This window comes from Delphinapterus leucas, chromosome 12 (genome assembly GCF_059928025.1).
Source record: "Delphinapterus leucas isolate spDelLeu-1000000601 "Yukka" chromosome 12, BTC_Dleu_Yukka2, whole genome shotgun sequence".
NCBI lineage: Eukaryota > Metazoa > Chordata > Mammalia > Artiodactyla > Monodontidae > Delphinapterus > Delphinapterus leucas.
Window position 1 is genome coordinate 70,800,389 of NC_143140.1, and position 22,965 is coordinate 70,823,353.

The following is a 22,965-nucleotide window of genomic DNA, read 5'->3' on the forward strand; positions in this document are numbered from 1 at the left end:
TTTGAGCCAAGCCCACTAAATGTTTGGAGGCTTGCCTGTGTGAATCCCTGTCTATACTCTTAGGAGCATCCAAAATGTGTCTGTGAAAGGGGACGTGAAATGTACAGTCCAGCTTGCTCAGTCACGAAATGGTCCCTATTACAAATGCACCCCCATTCCTGCTACACTCACTGTTTGGGATGCTGAGAAACTTCAGAATAGCAGTAAACAGAGCAGCCTAGTTGCCATCTGGTTCAACTTACTCACTTTGTAGAAAGGAAACCAAGCTGAAAGGATTTGCCCAGAGTCTCACACACAGTTTGTTTGTTTAGTGTATTTTTCGATAGGTTTTCCTACTTCAATAATGACTTTAGGTGTTGCTTAGATATAGGTAGTGATGAAGTTGACCCTCTGGGTCCAGTCCTTCCACTGACCCTTAGTTGATGACATAAGATTGAACTGTCACCTTTTTGTTTTGTTTTGTTTTGTTTTGAGATCTGTATTAGTTTCCTATTGCTCATAATAAATTACCACACACTTAGAGGTTTAAAACAACAATCATTTATTATCTATACAGTTTCTGTAGGTCAGAAGTCCAGGCCCAAGTGAGCTAGGTCCTCTGCTTAGGGTTTCACAGAACTGAAATAAAGGTGTTGGCAAGGCTGCATTCCTTTCTGGAGCTCGGGGTCCTTTTCCAAGTTTATGTGGTTGTTAGCAGAATTCAGTTGCTTGTGGTTGTGGGACTGAGGCCCCTGTTCTCTTGCTGGCTGTCTGCCAGGGCCACTCTGTGCTCCTAGAGGCCACCTGCTGTTCACTGCCACATGGCCTCCTCCATAGGCCCTCTTTTGCTTCCAATCATTCTGTTTTTTTCTGTCTCTTGACTTCTAGACCCAGTTGTAAAGGACCTGTGTGATTCCATCAGGCCCACTAGATAATCTCCCATTAAATGAACTCAGAGTCAACTGGTGAGTAAACTCATTACAAGAGTGATGTGCCCTTGATCCAAAGGTTCTGCCCATATTCAAGGAGAGGGAATTACACAATGAGTGTATCCCCAGGGGCAGGAATGTTGGGCCCACCTTACAATTCTGACTATCACAAGGCCTTAAAGCAGCAGACATTTATTGAGTGCCAAACACTGGTTTAAACCCTGTTAAACATAAACTGAGGCATACTTTTACATTTTAAGAGTTTATCTGAGCAAAATTCAATTCCAGCTGGGCAGCACCAAACTGGAAGTGGTTAGGAGTGCTCCACCAGTAGGAGCCAATGGTAAGACTTTATGGAGAGGGTACAGGAGCAAAGAAAGGAAATTATTTGATTGGCTATAGCTTGAAGTCTAGTTGGCTGTGATCGGTTGTCCTTAGCATTTTGATTTTGTAAACTTGAGGCATTTACAGGCATGGATTTTGGTTTGTGTATGTACGCCACTGACAGCATGAGAGCTACCTCATTCTAATGGTCTCCTTGTTTAATCAATATAACAACTTAATACATGTTTTAACTCATATAATTCTTACAGCAACTCTAAGAAGTAAATATTATTATTACTATTATTCTCCTCTTTTTATATACAAGTAAGTTGAGGTATATAAAGGCAAATACAAATTAAAAATTAGAGGTTTCAGCCCCTCTGTTGAAAAAGAAGGGAAGAGATTCACAGCTCTGCCCTTTCTTGCAGAACTTCTTTCTTTGTCCTTTTCAAATGTACATAAATCTTTTTAATGGCTAGATAAGCTGCTGGCCAGTCCCACAACTCAAGGACTGGGAGCTATCTCTTTGAAATGTAATCATCAAGAAAGCCAGTGACCAGTGTTCCAGTGTGCTGGGAAGAGATGGGTCTACTGGTCACCAGACCGTCAATTGCAAAACCCACCTAATGTAACAGATTGGATCCCCTTAGCTATATGAGTGAGATTTCTTTCTGTTTTAGCAATCCCTTTAGCAGGTTGCTTGTGATGTGTATCACATTCATGTTTAATCAATAATAAAATTGTTTTCTTTTCCTTCTACCTTTGTAGCAAGGTTTTCTGGGTTGGGAGGAGATTGTGTTTTTAATTATGTTTTCCCAATAGGTAGAGAGAAGGTAACTAACTTGTCAATGACATCTTGCTGCTGAGTGGCAGAGTTCAGATTGTGGGCTCAAAAAGCCCGTGTATCTACCCATCTCACTATCTTGCTGTTGTTTTACCAGAAACAACTTATGGTTGCTAACTGTTCCTTAATGGAGGCTTCTCTATGCACTGTTCTATGACCAGTAAGGCCTCACATCTAACCATTTAGAGCAGTGTTCCTCAACCTTAGGAATATTGACATTTTAGGCCATGTAACTCTGTGATGTGGGAGTTGTCCTGTGCATGGTAGGATGTTTAGCAGCATCTCTGGCCTCTACCCACTAGATGCCAGTAGCACACCCAGTTGTGACAATCAAACATGTCTCCAGACATTGACAAATATTTAGGAAGGATGGGGCAAAATCACCCCAGGTTGAGAATCACTCCTTTAGTTGAAGAAGTAAGAAACACACACACACACACACACACACACACACACACGTACACACACACACACACACCATTGCTTGGCAAGGAGCAAGGACAAAGAGGAACCACAGACGGGAGAAAGGCATTGACTTTCACAGAAGGGCTGAGGGCCAACTGTCTGGTAGTTGAAGCTGCAGCTTTCTAAATCTTGATTTTGCAGAAACAGGTAGAGACCAGGGTTGGGTTAGCTTTGGCCTCATTATTCTTTCATCCTATTCTTTTTTTCTGGTTGGGTTGAAGAAGTGCCAGAGAATAGCAAGTCACAACAAAAGTCATTCTCCTTACCAAAGATTTGGGCAGCTCAAGTTTGTCCTGTATTTCCCTACTTTGATGAAATTTAAATTGTTAAATCCCCTAAAGCAGGGGTCCCCAGCCCCCAGGCCTCGGACTGGTGCCAGTACCATGGCCTGTTAGGAACCAGGCCACACAGCAGGAGGTGAGCGACGGTCGAGCAATCAAAGCTTCATCTGCTGCTCCCCATTGCTCCCCATCGCTTGCATTACCGCCTGAACCATCCCACCATCTCCCCTGTGCATGGAAAAGTTGTCTTCCACGAAACCAGTCCCTGGTGCCAATAAGGTTGGGGACCACTGCCCTAAAGGATCTTTGTTGGTGGGGGGATTCGTGAGTTGGGTCAAGAACTACACTTTAGACTTTATCCAGCTGCAAACCACAGCATGAAGGTGACTTCATCCTGGAAAATTCTCAACCTAAAGCCTAGGAAGAATTAAATAAAAGAGTTTAAAAAAAAGATTATTTCCTGCTGTGTTCAAAATCTTGTGTCTTTCCTGTTACTAACAAGAAACTTACACACACACCCGCACATATATCTCTTGGAGCAAGATAACTTATGAACTGAAAACCAACCCAATGCGCTTTCACCTCTTTGCCTGAACACTCTATACTTTAAATACACTTCAGAACTATTGCTGTATTTGTTCCGTGGCCATTTCCTTCCAAACTGTATAAAGAACTATTCCTTTCAAGCAGTCAGCAAATAATATGTATCAAAGATCTGCTATCTTGCCCATACTTTAGGAAAGACAAAGAATCATAAGATCCAGTCTCTCCACTCTCAAAGTAGGGCACTGCTGTGAGAAACTGGTTGTGTATCTGAGGTGGGAAAGCATTTGCAAAATTTTCCAATCCAGGAGCTCTTCTGTTCACGAGCAGGTCAAGTTTCAAAAGTTTATTCATTTATTCTTTTGTTTATAAGTAAAAGGAGGCCAAAAGGTGGTTAATATTGTCTTGCTTCATTTTTTTTTTGTTTTTGTTTTTGTTTTTGCGGTACACGGGCCTCTCAGTGTTGTGGCCTCTCTCGCTGTGGAGCACAGGCTCTGGACGCGCAGGCCCAGCGGCCACGGCTCACGGGCCCAGCCGCTCCAAGGCATGTGAGATCTTCCCGGACCGGGGCACGAACCCGTGTCCCCTGCATCGTCAGGCGGACTCTCAACCACTGCGCCACCAGGGAAGCCCTGTCTTGCTTCTTGATGTATTTCCACCAAATAGAATGGAGAATGATTTTGTTCATGTTTTAGAATTTGATAAACTCTTTTCCTCTCTACTTGAATATGTTGTCATTGTGTTAAGCATCTTTTTTCTAAAATAAAGCAACTTTAACTAAAATGAAGATCTACTGAGGAAAATTATATCTCACTTGATGATATTTCCAATGTTCTATGAAACCTCTTACCAACTATGTTTTGATGTTATACAAATCTTAATAGGCATTAAATTTATGAAAACCTCAGTCACATTTTCACCATGCTAAAGCCTGGAGTTATTGAATTCACATTCTACACTTCTCTAAATTTACCTCGGGCTATTTTGTGCCTAGCCTCCTGGCTGGGTGGCCGGGTGGATCTGTTTTATTTCTGCCACCACAAGCCTAATGCTGAGTCTTTACACAGGTCCCTCCAGTACTTTCCATTAGGTGCTGCCAAGGTCAAAGGCTGCCTTCGAAGTCCCAAACACAGGAATCAAAGGCAACTTCTAACCTTGGGAAAATCCCTGCTAAACTGATTATGACATCATGGACAACAACACAAGAGGGGGCTGACCTGACCTCTCTATCTCTCAAAACCCAAGTTCCTGGCGGTCATTATATAATCTAGGGGAGAAAAAACTATTCCTTTACCCTCTTAGGTTCTTTTTCTGTAGGCTGTGAATTAAAATGACTGAAGGAAACCAAAATATGTAACCCTAAAATATGCCACTTGGGCATATTGATTATTTTGAATTATAGGCAGTTAAGAAACAGCTGGTACAAGAAGGACACTCTGATCCTCCTTTTTCCTCCTGAAAGCTGGAGATAAAACTCCCTTGTGAAAGGTGCCCTCCCTGTGTCAGAAAAAAGGAAGACATTCTTATCACCCACCAGAGGTGGGGAGTTGGGGGCTAAGAAATCTATACAAACAAACCTTGTTTTACTGACACTTTTTTTCCTAGAAACTTCTTCACCATTTATTACCCCCAACCCAAACCCCTGTGTTGCGTGAATTCTTCACAAATTTATTGTTTCTTTGTCTAAAAAGTATAAAAGCTTCCCACTTTTGTCACTTAGGGGCTTCATTCTCTTGAGAAATCTTCCATGTACATGTAAAAATTTAACCCAATGTGTATGCTTTTCTCCTGCTAATACGTCTTATCACAGTTTGATTCTTAGGAACAGTCGGAGACCCAACAAACTAGAGGAGAATTTTACTTCCCCTACAAGACAAAAGACAGAAGAAATGCATACAAATTTATTTGATGTTAACATTTTTATGTGACATAGAGGTGGGGGAAAGACTTTATAGGAAAGAAATTTTTAAAAAACCCAAGACTTGGGAGCTTATATACCATCTTAACAAGGGACAACAAATTGTTAAGAAATGACTAGGCAAAGGAAAGGAGTTTAGGCGTCTAGGGATGTTAATTATGTGAAGTGACTAGGAAATACACTAGGGAAACTAATGGAATTTTGGGACCCAGGGCGCACCAGCCAAAAATATGCCCCAATGGCATATTGATTATCTAGAACAGAAGTTACTTAAGAAATGTCCAATGCAATATGGACGTTCTGACCTCCTTTCTGTCCCACTGAAAACAGGAACTAAACCTCTCATGTGAAAGGTGCAGTCCCTGCATCTGGAGGTAGAAGGACACCCTGATCACCAGAGAGAGGGAATTCAGGCCGAGAAGCCTGTAAAACAAACCTTGTTACTTCTTTACTAGCCCAAGCCCAAACCCTGTTTAGATTCTCACTAATTGAGCACCCAAAGCCTAAGTTTTTTGTCCTGTCAATTCCTTACCAATTTATTGTTTCTTTGTCTAAAAAGTATAAAATATGTCTGCTTTGTCCACTTCTTAGGTCCCTTTTCTATGAGAAAGTTAAAGTTTGTTTCTTTTTCTCCTGTTCATCTGTCCTGTGCAATTTCATCATTAGTGCAGCCACAAGAACTCAAGATGGGTAGGGGGAAATTTCCCCTCCCCAGTGCAAGACAAAAGGTTATTTTCAAAAGGTCTGTTTGTTCAGACTCATCTGAACATCAACTCCCCTTCTCCAGTGATAAGAAGTTTCTCTTCTTCCTGGTACTGGGAGGGCACCTTTCTCATGGGAAATTTACGCCTGGCTTTTGGGCAGAAGGAGAAGGGCAGAGAGGCCTTCCTGAACCTGCTGTATGTCAATTGCCTTCAGCTCAAAATAATCAATATGCCAAAGTGACATATTTGAGGGTGGCATGTCCCGATCCCCTTCAATGGGCTCCAGGATTTTCTTGCTGGATCGTCATTTACTTGCCCCGGCAGCAGGCAGGGCTGGATGTTTGAGTGGTTTTCAGGATATTCTCAGGGATGGCCCCTGGGTGTAGCTGGGAGGTCCTCCACCTCTTGCTTCATTTGCTGTGTTTTAGTGAAGGAAATGGCATTGGATCTTAGGCATGAACTCAAGGGCTGACCTTCACATTTGCTATATTGGCCCACCCGATATATTTATTTCCATTTCCTCAGTCCTTTGTTCTCTCTAGTACTGATTACTGAGGCGTGCATAGATGGATCATTTTTCACAGGTGGCATGATTCACTCTTTGCCCTTTAAAATATCTGTCCAGCAATTCGTCCAATTTTGCCTGCAATGCTTGCCATGATCTCACAATTTTCAACTTATTATCTGTACTTATGTTTTTGTCAGAGTGACACATTTCTTCTAAGATAATGATCCTAAAACATCTTTGCAACCAAACCTCATCTGACAGAAAAATATAATGGCAAACCTGACTGTGCATGCCCGTTGAGAGTATCTTTTGGTGCCGGCACAGTTGAAGTGCCTCCTCTCTGGAAGAGTTTTATTCTAAGTTTATAAATTATTTAGTAGACAGGGCTTCTGTGGTATTAGTTTGGAGTCAGTTACACCAAGAATTCATTGCTTACCTTCTCCTTGTCTCTTAGAAGACAGTGGGGTGTAACTCAACAAGGACGGACTGGGAACCACGGTCCTTCCCACACCCCATAGCTCATTTGTTCTTGGACCCAGGTCTCTGCACCTCAATTTGGTCACCTTTGAAATGAGAGGGTAAACTAGATTATTTGAATTTTGCATTCCAATGCTTAGATTCTATAAATGCTATTCAAGGCTGTGCATTTCTGTTCATCCAAAAAACTTTTATTGTGTGCAGGTATACGGTGCTAGGTGTATTATGCAAAGAGGAATCAGAAAAGTTGCCACTGTTAACAGTTAATAGAGAGTTAATAGTCTAACAGAAGACATAAGTGCATAAATAATAACACACAATTTATAAAATGAGAGACATCTCTAGAAAGGAACAGAGAAAACAATTTCTACTTCAAGTTGGTCGTCCATTTTTGGAGAGCCAGTTAAGATGCTACCCCTCAGTCAGATTGCTTGTATAAGTAAGATTAAGGGCAAGGTAGACAGCGATTTAATACTTTTTGTTTTTGTGTATGTGAGAATTTTTATGATTATAAAAGTAATGCATGAGAAAATGGGCAAGGGACTTGAACAGACATTCACAGAAGGCTAGTCAACATATGCAAAGGGGCTTCAGCTCATCAGAAAACAGGGAAATGCAAGTAACCATCCTGAGAAACCACTACACACCCACCCAAAAGGGCTAAGATGACACCACGTGTTCACCGAGGTGGGCAACGATGAGAACTCTCATAAGCCGCTGGGGAGTGTGTAAATTCATACAATCACTCTGGGACACTCTGTGGCACTACTACTAAAGCAGCCAACCCTCTCCACACTGCAGGACATAGATATTCTACTTCTAGGTTCTACCCCAGCAGAAATGTGTGCACTTGTGAGTGAAAAGACATGGAAAAAGAATGTTCATAGCAGCGCTATTCATCACAGCAGCACTGTCCATCAACAGTAAAGCAGGTAGATAAATTTTGGAAGATTCATAACTGTAAATACTATGGTATTTTTCTGTACAGTCCTTTTTGTGCATATGTAATATTAAAGATACACCCTCTGTGCCCTTCCATTAAAAATGTAATAACACAAGCATTTCTTCCTAAGATAAAAAGTTATTTGTGAACATTTTAATGGTCACACGGTAGTTGACCGTATTCTTGTTACTATGATAATTAACATGCACTGTGTGCCAAGCACTGTGTTCAGTACTTCGTTTTCTCTATCCAGCCTGATCCCAGAGTGCTGTGCTTCAGCACAATCATTGTTTCATGTCATCACCTACGGCTGAAGTCCAGGCAATCTGCTTCTGCCCAAAGCCCCAGCCTCTGAGGCTGCTGGTCTGCTAGTCCTCAAATCGTCCTTTTATCTCCTTACCAAACCATTAGCAACCAGGGCCACAACCTCAGACCCACTGGCCTAGCCAATTCCATCTACCAGAGCAATGCTAATGCTTGGAACAAAGTGGATATGGTACCACACTTGCTACTGGTATGGCTGTCCTCCAGTTTATCTATTCCTTTCTGGAAATTTCAACCTTATCATCTCACTCTTACTCTCACAAGTCTGCCTCAAAAATTTGACTAAGACAGGAGATTAAGAACCCCGACAATGTACTTCCATAATCTTCCTATTCTTTTTTTCCTTCCCACTATCACCCAGGCAGGAAGGAGCTTGACATTCCCTCTTGACTTGACATTCCGTCTTCTCGGCTGGAGCTCCTCTTCCTTAAGGCAGTAAAACCACATGGTCTAAGAGAGACCAATGGGAATCTCTTCTCTGCCATGGAAGGAACTCTATGGTCTGAGTCCTCCAGACTTAGCCCTTGATATGGGACCAGAAGACAATACCAGCAATTGGTAAATATCCCAAACAAAAATATATTGCTCTACTATCCAAAAATTTATCTTTGTCTTACAATTACTATTTTTAGTGTAGAGTGAATGCCTGCCTCACGTCTCTCCTGAACTGTATTTATGGTTTTGTTGTTGTTGTTGTTGTTGTTGTTGTTGTTTTGCGGTACGCGGGCCTCTCACTGTTGTGGCCTCTCCCGTTGCGGAGCACAGGCTCCGGACGCGCAGGCTCAGCGGCCATGGCTCACTGGCCCAGCCTCTCCGCGGCATGTGGGATCTTCCCGGACCGGGGCACAAACCCGTGTCCCCTGCATCGTCAGGCGGACTCTCAACCACTGTGCCACCAGGGAAGCCCTATGTATTTTTTTTCATCACCACATTTACAGGCCAGAAAGAGAGAGAAAGAGAAAAAAAGAAAGAGAGAAGAAAAGAAGTAAAAGAATCTTCAGTTACTTTAATTTGCACATTTTAAATTTCTAACATTGAAATATTTTTCATTTGTTAGCAATTTTTATTTATATTTCTATGCAATGTTATATCCTTTATTCATTGCCTTATATGGAATTTTTTCTCATAGATCTTTATGACCATTTACTTTTAAAAATTAAGCACAATAACATTTTGTTTGTCATATTAGCTGAAGATACATTTCCCAATTTTTTCACCTTTTAATTTGATTTATATAGTTGGTTTCTGGTAGTTTAAAACCTTATATTATCAAATTGATGGGTTTTCTGTTTTCCATTGCCTTTAAACTTGAAAAGTCCTTCCACATTCAAAGACCCAATAAATATTTACCTTCATTTTTGAAAATGTTTATGGTCTGATATTCTTATAACTAAAGCTTTAAGTGAAGTTAAAAATCTAATATGAGTACAATTACTCTTTAAGTAAGATACATTTCTGAGTTGGAAACTGGTTTTTTATTGACTCTCTACAATGTACCACACATTTTATATACACCTGCATTTACTCTACCCACAAGTGCTTGCAGATGGACATTACTGTTTTCCCTTCAAAGATGATACAACTCAAGATGAGAAAGGTCAAACACAAACTTGCTCAGACAGTGATCGGTGCAACTAGATTTAAACCCAGCTGGGACTACCCATGAGATATGACTGGCTCTGAAGACCATGCTATACGTTGTGGACAGTGTAGTCAAGCATTTAAAAAACCAGCTCATGGTTGCTAGTGTTTAAACTTAACTGATTTCTCCAAGTTTCAGCTTCCAAATTCACAATGCCCCCCAAAATAATTTAAATTGAAGTGAAGAGAACGATTGTGCTACATTTCCTGGAAAAATGATGACGTTTTACCCTTCTTTTGGTCTCCAGTCCCACTCCCAAACAATTTAATTAAAAAGCAAAAGCGGGCTTCCCTGGTGGCACAGTGGTTGAGAGTCTGCCTGCCAATGCAGGGGACATGGGTTCGTGCCCCGGTCTGGGAAGATCCCACATGCCGCGGAGCGGCTGGGCCCGTGAGCCATGGCCGCTGAGCCTGCGCGTCCGGAGCCTGTGCTCCGCAACGGGAGAGGCCCCAGCAGTGAGAGGCCCGCGTACCGCAAATAAAAAAAAAAAGAAAAAAAGCAAAAGCAACAACAAAAAATGTCCTGAACCATTTTTCCTATCTAGCTATAACATTGCACTAAAGTCTGCGCTAGTACTGCCCAATAGAATTTTCTCTGATGATGTACATCTTCTATATCTGCCCAATACAGTACTGTGCCACTGGGCACATGTGGCTATTGAACATTTCAAAGTGTGGCTACTGTAACTGATGAACTAAATTTTAATTTACTTTAATGAAAATTAGTTTAAGTTTAAGGAGTCACTGGCTACTAACTGGCAAGTGGCTAGTGTATGGACAGAACAGGTCTATAGATTAAGTCCTTGTAATTAAGTATCAAAGACTTTCAAATACCAAATTTTCAACCTAAAATTTCTTCCCTTATGTTAGTCCATTGTAAGCAAAATAATTGTAGTTTAGCATCTGGTTCACTTTACCAGAATGGAATTAGTAGTCACATCCACCAGTAGAATGTCAGTAAGAGCTTCCTCATGGGCTGCTATTTCTAAAAATGAAAATGTATAGACTCAGTAGCACATGCATGATTTATGTTAAAACTGCTCACAGTGGGTCATGCCAAGTGGCAAGAATAACAGCGTCCACCATCGCTGAATCCTAACTCTAACCTGCCCATATGTTCCCCATCGCTATCCAAATCTTCCTGAAATCCTTAATAAAAATGGTAGCTGACATCAGAAATATTGAAGGCCTAGAGAGAGACTCCGATTTCTCTTTGAATATTCACCAGTAGCTTCACTGCTTCCAGAAAACAAAGGTCATAAAAACCCAAAATAAGGGCGAAAAAAACAAAAGACTGAGAGTACAAGAAGTCAGCAGAAAAAAATACACTTTTCTGAATTGGACTGGTTACCAAGAGTCTCAATTCAAACTAAATGAGGTCTTTTCCACACCTTGGCAATCGTAAATAATGCTGCTATGAACACTGGGATACATGTATTTTTTCCAATTAGTGTTTTGGGTTTTTTTTTTTTGATATATAGCCAGGAGTGGAATTGCTGGATCATATGGTAGTTCTATTTTTAGTTTTTTGAGAAACCTCCATACTGCTTTCCACAGTGGCTGCACCAACTTACATTCTTACCAAGAGTATACGAGGGTTCCCTTTTCTCTACATCCTGGCCAACATTTGTTGTTTGTGGTCTTTTTGATGATAGCCATTCTGACAGGTGTGATGTGATACCTCATTGTGGTTTTGATTTGCATTTCCCTGATGATTAGCAACGTTGAGCATCTTTTCATGTGCCTGTTGGCCATCTGCACTTCCTCTTTAAAAAAATGTCTATTCAGTTCTTCTGCCCATTTTTTAAGTGGGTTATTTGGTTTTTTGATGTTGAGCTGTTTATATATGTTGGATATTAATTCCTATGGGTCAAATCATTTGCAAATATTTTCTCCCATTCAGTAGATTGTCTTTTTGTTTTATCATTGGTTCTTTGCTGTGCAGAAGCTTTTAAGTTTAATTAGGTCCCATTTGTTTATTTTTCCTTTTGTTTCCATTACTCTAGGAGACGGATCCAAAAAAACATTGCTGAAATTTATGTCAAAGAGTGTTCTGACTACGTTTTCCTCTAGGAGCTTTTTAGTATCTGATGTTACATTTAAGTCTTTAATCCATTTTGAGTTTATTTTTTGTATATGATATTAGAGAATGTTCTAATTTCATTGTTTTGCATGTGTCTGTCCAGTTTTCCCAGCACCACTTATTGAACAGACTGTCTTTTCTCCATTGTATATTCTTGCCTCCTTCATCATAGATTAATTGACCATAAGTGGATGGGTTTATTTCTGGGCTCTCTATCCTGCTCCATTGACCTGTGTATCTTTTTTGTGTCCATCAACAGATACATGGATAAAGAAGATGGGGTATATATATATACAGTGGAATACTAAACCATAAAAAAGAAGGATATTTTGCCATTTTCAGGAATATGGATGGACTTGGAGGGCATTATGCTAAGTGAAATGTCAGACAGAGAAAGACAAATACTGTATGATATCATTTATATGTGGAATCTAAAAAGTACCACAAACTAGTGAATGTAACAAAAAAGAAGCAGACTCACAGATATAGAGAATAAACTAGTGGTTACCAATGAGGAGGAGGGGAGGAGCATCATAGGAGTGAAGGAGTGACAGGTACAAACTGTTGGGTATAAGATAGGCTCGAGGATGTATTGTACAGCATGGGGAATATAGCCAATATTTTGTAATAACTGTAAATGGAATGTAACCTTTAAAAACTGTATAAAAGATAAGAAGTAAAAAACTTGATGTAGCAATTAAAAACTAAATAAATAAAATAAAGTATATATGAAAAAAAAAAAAGTAGATGAGGTCCCTCTTTGCAATGCATCCCACCCTTCCCTTCAGGACTGGACCTCCGGGAACTTGCTCTTTCATTGCAAATGGCCAACCAAATGTTTCCATCCTGCTGCTGCACCAGAGCCTTTTAGGTTTGGCTCTGGTCCCTGAAAGTAAAAAGTATTTCTGTCTGGTTCCCAGAGTATCCACCTCTGGCTTTGAACTGTGGTGCCCTGTTCTGAACAAGGCCCTACTTCACTCCTTTTCCAAGGTTTTCCACTGTTTGTGACCCCTAAAATTCTCCCTTTATTCCTATTCCATCAATCTTTACACTGGATTGTTTACCCATAGAGTTTTCAGCAACCAGTTGTTAAAAACGTAGTCTACTTCTCCTGTGTTTGGAATGAAGTAGCTACTGAACAAATATTTTGTGAATGACTCATAACCCGGGAACATTTAAGCTGCTGAATGAATGATCAAGCACCTCGCAGCCAGGGAACTGATGTCACCATCACCCATTTCAGGGTAGTGTCACAACTACTAAAATACCTTAAATATCTGTGACAGGAATAAAATTTTTGAGGCATTAAGTCAATACTTCTTGTTTCTGGTGATTCATTTTCCCTAACTGTTCTGGAAGTTGCTACCCATTGGACCCAGGGCCAGAATTGGATGAGAACAAGAGCCATCACTGCACTTTGTTTAAAAATGAGGTCTTGGGCTTCCCTGGTGGCGCAGTGGTTGAGAGTCCGCCTGCCGATGCAGGGGACGGGTTGGTGCCCCGGTCCGGGAAGATCCCACATGCCGCGGAGCGGCTGGGCCCGTGAGCCATGGCCGCTGAGCCTGCGCGTCCGGAGCCTGTGCTCCGCAACGGGAGAGGCCACAACAGTGAGAGGCCCGCGTACCACAGAAAAAAAAAAAAAATGAGGTCTTAAAATATTATAGTTAGACAAAAGTCTAAAAACAAACACTCCTGTTTTGCAAAAGCTGAGTCTTGCTGAGGAAAAAAAAAAAAAAAGGTTAAAAAGGAAATGTGTGTGGTCTGATGAGCTGGATGTCAGAGGACTGGTTCTGGGGAAGAAGGGAGAGACAGCCAGTTCTTAGTCCCAAGAAGGGATTAATCGCTAAGCCCCCATGACAGCCTTCCTGGGCTGCAGAAAGGAGCTGATTGAGGGGTAGGGGAGAAGGGCCAGGGCCAGACCTGGGGTAGGGAGAATCAGAGAGGTTTGGGGGGAATCTGTGAACACAGTGTGAACAGGGAAACTAGCCAGCTTCTCATAGATTTCCAGCCATCCTGCCCTGGGGGAATGGACCTGGGGCCACCCCAGCCCCCAGGGGTATCACACACTGCAGTGTGGTACTAAGATGGCAAAGAGAGGATGGGACTAGGGAGAAGGAGGATATAGGTACCAAGGGAACCATCTGACTGGATGAGGCTTGGAGACAGAGTGCAGAATCCACAGACCCATGGAGACCATGTGAGTGGCCCACTGGACATCAGCAAGGGACGTCAGCACGATATCCGAGGTGCATGGGGCTGATCACCCCTCTATGAACAGCAAAGCCTGGGGAGCCGGCTGCTCCGCAGAAGCCTATGGGCTGCAGGGGGCAACCTAGGGACCAGAAGTCCTCCCCCCTTTACCTGGCACACAGTTCTCTAGTCTAGAACAAGAAAAGAAAGAGAGAGAAATTCTTGAGAGGGGAGAAACTGCCCTGTATGAGGGTTTGAACTTTGAATGGACTCAATATTTACCCCAAAGAACTTTTTAGCCTGGAAAGTATGGAAATTGTCATCACTGCAAACAGGGGTTCCAAGTAAGATGAGCTCAGTGAAGGAAAATAAAGATGCATTTCTTCATTTTTTAATTTATGCATATCTGATTCATGGTGTGTGAATTTTGACCCCACTACAAATACATCACTATTTTTTTAAGTATCAATATATGTATTGAAATCTTTTTTTTTAGTCTAAATTAAGAAATCAAACTTTACTAGTATTTAATATGGAGATTGACAATAGTGCACATATTTTGTGATCAGAGGACATGATCAAAATGTGTAGAAACCAACTTCCTCAGAGACTATTTTTCCAACAAGATTAGGAGGAAAAAAATGCTTCCTACTCCTCATATTAGAAGCAATGATTACCAGATTGCATCTTAACTCTAGAAAACTAACTCATTCAATACACACTGGTTTCTTACTATGCACCATGCAATGTGCAAGCTCTGTAAGTCCAAACTTAAAATGTAATATTCATTTGGGACTTTGTGAACATAATATCCTCACTGCCAGAGAAAATGGAAAAATCCTTAGAAAGATGATACCTGCATTAATTATAATAATAAAACACAAATGTCTTCACCTTGCTTCCAGCAAGACCCCAAACTAAGCTTAGGCTTGCACTCACTGGTCACCAACGTGTTGTGACTTCATATACAGTTAGTACCACCACCTCCAACTCTTCTTCATTACCTATGAATGGATGTTTACAGAGAGTATCGTGTCATTTGCATACAATGACCATTTTACCTCTTCCCTTCCAATTTGGATACCCTTTATTCCATTTCTTGTCTGATTGTGTGGCTAGGACTTCAATATCATGTTGAATGGAACTGGTGAGAGTGGACATCCTTGTCTTATTCCAGATGAACGGATGTTTAAATTACCACTTTAGTCCTTAAAATTAAGCAGTATCTCTACAAGCAAAATTATTCCTAAAGTCATAATATATCACCATTAACAACAATTTAGGCTTATTATGTGGGTTATAGTTTACACTGTGATTCACATTATTTCACTTAATGTGATGGCAGGTAGGGCATTTATTACATCCATTCTACAGATGAAGAAACAGGCTTCACTGTTCAACTGTCTTTCCGAACCAGGACTAACCCAGATCTTCAGACTCTCATACCTGCAGCCACCCTTCTACTCAAATATCTACCTTGGCTACCACCATTCCTGGGATAACTGATTTGATCTTTGCCACTTATTTAAAGTGGGCTCTGTCTGCTTTAATGTGGAGTATAGTTCCATATCCTCACTTTGCACAAATACTCCCCTGACCAACATTGTCCACACTGATCTCACCTTCCTCTCAATGCCCACAGCATGTCTGTTCTCTTGACATAGCCATTTCATAATCTATCATACTCTCCCTTGAAAGAACTCTTTTTCTAGTACTCACCCTTCAATATGTTTACATCTTGTAGTCCTCAACTAGATGGAGCTCCTCAAAGACCTTTTCCTCTCCAGCCTTCTCATACTCCCTTGCAGAGTACTTGGCACACCACAGGACCACATACATTTGCAGATTCATTGATAGGTTGAAAGAGTTCTCTTCCTTTCCTTTGAAAGGAAAAGGGTCCCAGAAGGTCCCTGAACCCCTGGGACAAGAGAAGAACTCCAAAAAACAGGCAACCACTCTGAAAGGGAATATGTCTTGCTTCACAATTTTTCTTATGACCATCCTTGCTGAGACCCCAGCAATTAATTTTTATTTAATTCAGTCCAGTGAAGATTGGGTGATTTCATTCTGCCGACAAGAATGCTGTTCTGTATTTGATGACTAAAACATATATGCGTAGCTTGCAAATATTATAGTAATGTCTTTATATAAAATCAATGCATTCCCAGGGTACTCCTGTGCCTTGCAAAGAACTATCAAATGTAATTGGGCTTTCTGACCTTGTGACACAGCCCATCAGCTACAAAGTGCCTCCTTTGTTTCCTTTTCTTAAAAAGTACATTCAATCTGCTCTGGACTTTCCCGTCTGTCAGTGCAGCTTGAGGTGACTTCCTGCCATGTCAGCCGACCGTGAGTCACGTCACTGCTGCACGTTAGCAAGGCTGCTTCTGCATCTTCAGCAGCTAGGGAAAGAGAAGGATGGACGTGAGCTATCAGACACCCCGTCCCAGGGAGACCGCTTTTCTCCATGTTCATTTAAACCTCACGGTTATAAGCTTTGCCCTCTATCTCCTGACTTTGTGATGATGCTTCAAAAGACAGGAAAACCAGTTTCCTCCTTTCCAGAATGAAAGTGACCTTTTAAAAAAATCCATCTCTGTAGTGAGTGAATCATTTATCTGGGCAACCCCTTTCTCCGAGGGGGTCCTTCCTTTGAGCCACACTTCAGGGATGTCTTCAGTGTAGTAAATGGCAATGACAGAAGTGCTAGTTCTGGGATTCAATGTGATGTAAGTAGAATTTAAAAGAAATTTCAAAATCACAGGAAAGGAACTATGAGGATAGATAGGGTGGATGTGAAATACAAAGAAAACTTCCTGGATTGGGGAAGCCATGGGAGCAAAATCATGAAGAAGTTGGGGGCTCAAGAATAAGCAAACTCTAGGAAGTTGGAGGAGTCTGGAGTCCACTTTTGCCTTCTGCAAATATCTTGCATGTTATTCAGCTACTTGGGAGTTTAAAATCCTTATTCAAAGATGATAAGGGAGCAGTGACACTAACCTATCTCATCTGATGCTTTTGAAAAAAGCCAACAAACTACTACTGTGATGCACTCAGCAGACGTAAGTAAATTAAAAATGCTTTTTTCCCTATTAGGCCAGTGACACAACAATCCAGTTACACTGTCATCACCTCTGATTTATCCAGAGATATGGCTCATTAGCAGTGTCAGGGTATTGCCTTGGATTTGTGTTTGTTAGATTTTGTTTTTTCCCCCTTTTCCAGGGATTGTTGGCATGAAAATGATTGGGGGAAGAAACAGGTAAATTAAAGGTAGGAGTAGAAGAGTGAACTTATGCTCTCATTTATGATCCTAGCAAAAGGTATGTTTGTCGGGGGGTGGGGAGGAACTGGTCAGCCAAAACCCTCTTGAGACTTAAAGTAGGGAGGGTCACTGACCCTGACATAGTGAAGTTGAGAAAAGGTCTATACGCCTCTCACGGTAGAATGCCCCATCAGCATTCTACTCGTTTCAGTATCACTAACGATTAAATTACCTGTAACCATTCTAACCAAAGCACCACCAGCTCAACTATTGATATACGTGTAATAGAAACAGATGGCAAGCTTTCATTCTGGGTTTTTTTCTATGTCATCTCAGTTTGAAACTTTCTTGTCCATTTACTGGACCATACATCTGATCATATTGCCTGATACTGATTTCAGGAAAAAAAATGTGCCACGTTTTTTTTATTGAAGAAAATCAGGCTAATGCCCATCAAAGGAATAGGTGATGATTAATGGAAATTGGCTTTAAATTACAATGTTTAAAAAAGGTAGAAGTCTATTTTCTTCATATAAAAGTCTGAAGGTAGAAACCTTGGTCTGGTATGGCAGATTTGATCCCCAAATGTGTCAGGGACCCAGGTTCCTTCAGCATTTTTCTTCTGCTGTCCCAAAGCTATGGTCCTAAAGTTCTGGTACAAGACTTATATTACATCTGACTTATATTAGCAGCAAGGGAAGGTAATGAAGACTAAGGGGTTTGGGTGCATATACCATTAGTCTGTAAAGAGGGTTCCCAGAAGCTACCATCCACATGGCACTACCCTTTATATCCCATTAGTCAGAAGTTCAGCACTTGGACACACCTAGCTGCAAGGGAGGCTAACAAATGCAGTTTCTTTCTGCATAGGCATGGACCCAGCCAAAAGCCCATCACCGATGAAAGTTACTTACTGAAGGTAATTTCCTATCTCAGCCACAGAACCAAAGGACGTGATATATCACTTAGGTTCTACATACCTCCATGTAATATGCTAGTAAAGTCATCAGCACTGGTATAAAAGTTTGAAGACAAAAATAATAATTCACACTCATTACAACAATTTGTAGACCATTTGAGGATTCTAGACAGACATAGCCATCTATTAGCTCTATAACATCATGTGTACATCTAACTACTTCTTTACCCTAACCTTTTGGGATTAATGATACTAATGATTCATGCTGATGAAATAAATGTAGCCATCAGCATCTTAGATCAGCACCTTTAAGCCCAAAGAGAAAAAAAGCATGTATGCAGATCAGGGTTATATCTTTAGAGCGTTCATTGAAGTTAATTCTTGGCATCCTGTTTTGGAGAAATTCGGATCTGTACTTATATGCATGCTTATATATCTTGTTTAAATTAAAAATTTCACTTTTCTGTATTCCTTCCCATAAGGTCTAGTGATATATGGGCACTCCTCAAATGTCCATTTCATAAAAGTTAAGAAATTTCAGTAATACAGATTTGGTAGCTAGTACTACTGAAATAAATTGGAAAGTTCAAAATTTTATTAAGAAGCTTTACCAATTATTTAGCGTGAACTGCTCTAAGAATATCCACTGGCTCTCACTTAGAAATACCCTAAAACCTCTGTCATGGGGTTTGGACATCTTAGTTGTTTCTGAATTACCAATGGCAACCTGCTGATCATTCTCTAGGGCTGAACCTGTCATTCCTAAAAAGGAAATGAATAATGACATCGTCAACTAAACTTGAAGTGGAATCTTAAGGAAACAGTTTACCACTCTTTCAATTAAAATGAAACTACCTTTTTAAGATAGCATTTTCTGTAGAAAATTTTTATAGGTCCTTAAATATGACAAAACCCCCAAACCAGGGAAAGGCTAAAATTCTGTCCTGACTCAAAGACAGAATTCCACTACCAGAGTCACCTACCACACTTCAGCAGCACCCTGGATTTTCCTGAAAGGATCCCCAGCCAAGGATTGGGCAGGTTTAGCCATGTGCTTTTACGAAACCAGCTAATGACACAGTCACAAAGACTATAGCTCAAAGGTTATGGATTGGGCTGATGCCAACCCTGGTAAGGTGCCTTCCATTCAATACAAAGAACTGTAAGCTCTTTAGATATCAAGACACTCCTTTAGTTCAAACATCTATGTTGCCTGCTCATGGTAAAAGCACCACTTTCAGCTCTAGCGTTTTTACGAAGGGTATTTAGTCCGCTTTGGCTCAATTCTGGCCTTTCTTGGTATTTATGGAAAACGCATGTTCATTTTCAGCTTCATCTGCTCATTTTCTTTTAATTCTTCTTATCTCTCTGGATTGCTTCTAAATCGAGAATCATTCTCAAAATCACAGCACAGAAGTCAGCCTAAAGCAGCCGTCATCTAGAGGAGCCTAAGAATCTTAGACTTAAACCATGTTAGAGCTAGAAAGGCATTTAAAGATCACCTAGTCCAAACTCAGTTCAAAGGAGTGAGGGTGCCCATATCAGTGCTCACAAGCAGAAATGCAATCAGACCTGGACCCCAGGAATTTTCAATTCAACTAACTTTGACCCAGTAATTACACTTCTAGGAATCTAGTCTACAGATACCCTGAAATATATACAAAGATATTCGTATACAACCACGCTCATCCTATTAATAAGAGGAAGCATACCAGTAAAAAGATGATCACGCAAAGTGATGGGGTATGTATAGGTGAAGGAAACACAGAAAGGGTGAGAGAATGCCCAGGAGCCTGATTCCACAGCGGTTACCTCTAAGGAATAGGGTTGGCTGACCAGTAGGGGAGGAAGAGGGCCATTCACATTTTATTTTATATACTCCTGTTAAACATTTTTTAAATGAAACTAGTAAGGGGTAAAAGGAGCACAGGTGTGACTCCCTGACTCTCAAATGACCATCCTCTCATTAAAAGTATCAGTGTTAACATTTTCCCACCTTACTAAGGGTGTTTACCAGTTTGCGCCTTTCCCAGTATCCAGATAATGTAAGTGTATACAACATTCTTTACTGTTGGCTAATGCTAGAAATGTGATTTTTCAAAAACATTCAGTATGATAGAAAATGATCCTTTTTCCCCACCAACATTCCTTACAGCCTGTGGAGGCCATGTGGGTGATGATATGTAGTTTTGATAAAACAGGGCTCTTTCCTCCCTCACTGTGACACTCCATCAATGAACTGGTTATGAACTTTTGCTAGAGTGTTTCTTTCTCTGAACCTGCACATGGGGATGAGTCCTGGCCATGATAATATTAATATTGTAATTCAAGTTTTCTCCGGGCTTACCCAACTGCACAGATAACAAGAACAACCCCAACTCAAGTTTCCCTGGTTCTTTCCGTAGCTTGGGGACAGTAGACCTTCAACCTCCTGCAAGATAATTTTCAAATATTTCTGAAGGTCCCTAGAAAAGTATCTTCCATGTGCTGCTGAGTAAGATCCCTCCACCAAGCAAGTCTAAGGGCTCGTCCAGCCTTTTGACGGCCATCACTGTCCCCTGCTTGGCACTTCCAGCTACTTTCGCAGCCAAGGCCCTGGAAATCAGAGATGTTCAAGCTGCTTGGCATTTTCTTTTAGGTTAGAGGTGTGCTTCCTCTCACCCCCCACCACTCATGCCCAGCCCCAGTGGCAGTACTCAGCCGTGTGGCTTCTGCCCCAGTATATTATAGAATTATTAGTGATTCAGAATTTCACTTTCCCTTTGTAGTTCCCCTCCTGTTCAAAGGACTCAAGCTTTCATTCTTAAATACGTATTGATAGCCTGCTCTGTGCAGACACGTATAATATGTACAATGATGGATAAAACAGCCAAGGACCCAGCTAGCATGGAATTTTTATTCTCTTCATGGAGAAAGATAATGAACAGTGAAATAAAAACAAATAAATATACAAACTACAATTGGAGATAGGTGCTGTGAAGGAAACAGAGAAATAAGGAAGGAAGTATTTTAGTAGGATGGTCGGAAAAGGCCTCAGAAGTAGTGATGGTTTATATAACAACTAAGACATTGAAATGCCTGGTTTGGAAAAAGGGAGGTGAGGAGATGGGGGAGAGAGGAGAAATAGGAACAGAAGGAGGAGGAGGGGCGAACATTTTTAATTATTAGGAACCAGGAACATTCTAAAAACTTTACATACATTATATCCTTTAATCCTAACACAATCCTGTGAACTAGGACGACCTTTAGCCCTGCCTCACAGATGAGTCAAATGCAGTGTGGGAAGGGTAAGTAAGTGGAAAGGCAGAACTTGAACACAGGCAGTCTAAGACCCTAAGGAAGGAAAGACTTTGAGTTATTTCAGTAACTTACAAGCCGTTGTGGCTGAAGCAGACAGCAGAAAAGGGAAATCAGCACACAATGGAGGTGGCAAGGCAGGCAGGGACTAGACCATGCATGAGTAAGTAGTCGTATTTCATCCTTGGAGTTATTCATGGTTAACATTACTCCAAAGGAACAGTGCTGTACTGCGGAGCCAGCTGTAGTCATGAAAATAATGATTACTTATATCCTTTTTGTAAGCAGAAGTATTAGAAAATGAGAGTGCCTTTCTTTTGTTGTGAATAAGACATGAGACTTAAGATCCCAGAGAATTATGACCCAGCAATCCCACTACGGGGCATATACCCAGAGAAAACCATAATTCAAAAAGACACACGCACCCCAATGTTCATTGCAGCACTATTTACAATAGCCAGGTCATGGAAGCAACCTAAATGCCCATCGACAGATGAATGGGTAAAGAAGATGTGGCACATATATACGATGGACTATCACTCAGCCATAAAAAGGAATGAAATTGAGTCATTTGTAGAGATGTGGATGGACCTAGAGACTGTCATACAGAGTGAAGTAAGTCAGAAAGAGAAAAACAAATATCATATATTAACGCATATATGTGGAACCTAGAAAAATGGTACAGATGAGCTGGTTTGCAGGGCAGAAATTGAGACACAGATGTAGAGAACAAACGTATGGACACCAAAGGGGGAAAGGGGTGGGGGTGGTGGTGGTGGTGTTGTGATGAACTGGGTTATTCGGATTGACATGTATACACTGATGTGTGTAAAATTGATGACTAATAAGAACCTGCTGTATAAAAAAATGAATTAAATAAAATTCAAAAATTAAAAAAAACATTAGGCCAATGAATGATCCTACAATGGCCTCTAAGTGCTCAAGTGAAAGAAAGCGTCACACGTCTTACTTTAAATCAAAAGCTAGGAATGATTAAGCTTAGTGAGGAAGGCGTGTCGAAATCTAAGATAGGCTGAAAGCTAGGCCTCTTGTGTCCAACAGTTAGCCAAGTTGTGAATGCAAAGGAAAGTTACTGAGGAAATTAAAAGTGCTACTCCAGGGAACACCTGAATGATAAGAAAGCAAAATAACCTTAGTGCCAAGATGGAGGAAGTTTTAGTGGTCTGGATAGAATACCAAACCAGCTACAACATTCCCTTAAGCCAAAGCTAATGCAGAGCAAGGGCCTCATTCTCCTCAATTCTGTGAAGGCTGATAGAGGTAAGGAAACTGCAGGAGAAGAGTTTGAAGCTAGCAGAGGTTGGCTCATG

General features: G+C 41.0%; 1 long non-coding RNA gene across 5 annotated transcripts in view; it reads right to left on the reverse strand.

The window, feature by feature from the left end:
* Positions 1-517: 517 nt before the first annotated feature.
* LOC111166202 (uncharacterized) overlaps positions 518-22,965 on the reverse strand; it is a 30,147-nt gene continuing 7,699 nt past the window's right edge. For 3 of the 5 annotated variants that reach the window (XR_002642567.2, XR_002642568.3, XR_016395220.1), the window contains exons 2-4: positions 15,873-16,555; positions 6,932-7,058; positions 518-3,239 (exon numbers count right to left, since the gene is read on the reverse strand). This is a non-coding gene — a long non-coding RNA (uncharacterized LOC111166202). The remainder of the gene's footprint in view (positions 3,240-6,931; positions 7,059-15,872; positions 16,556-22,965) is intronic. The other 2 variants (XR_002642569.2, XR_002642575.2) reach the window with 2 other exon arrangements.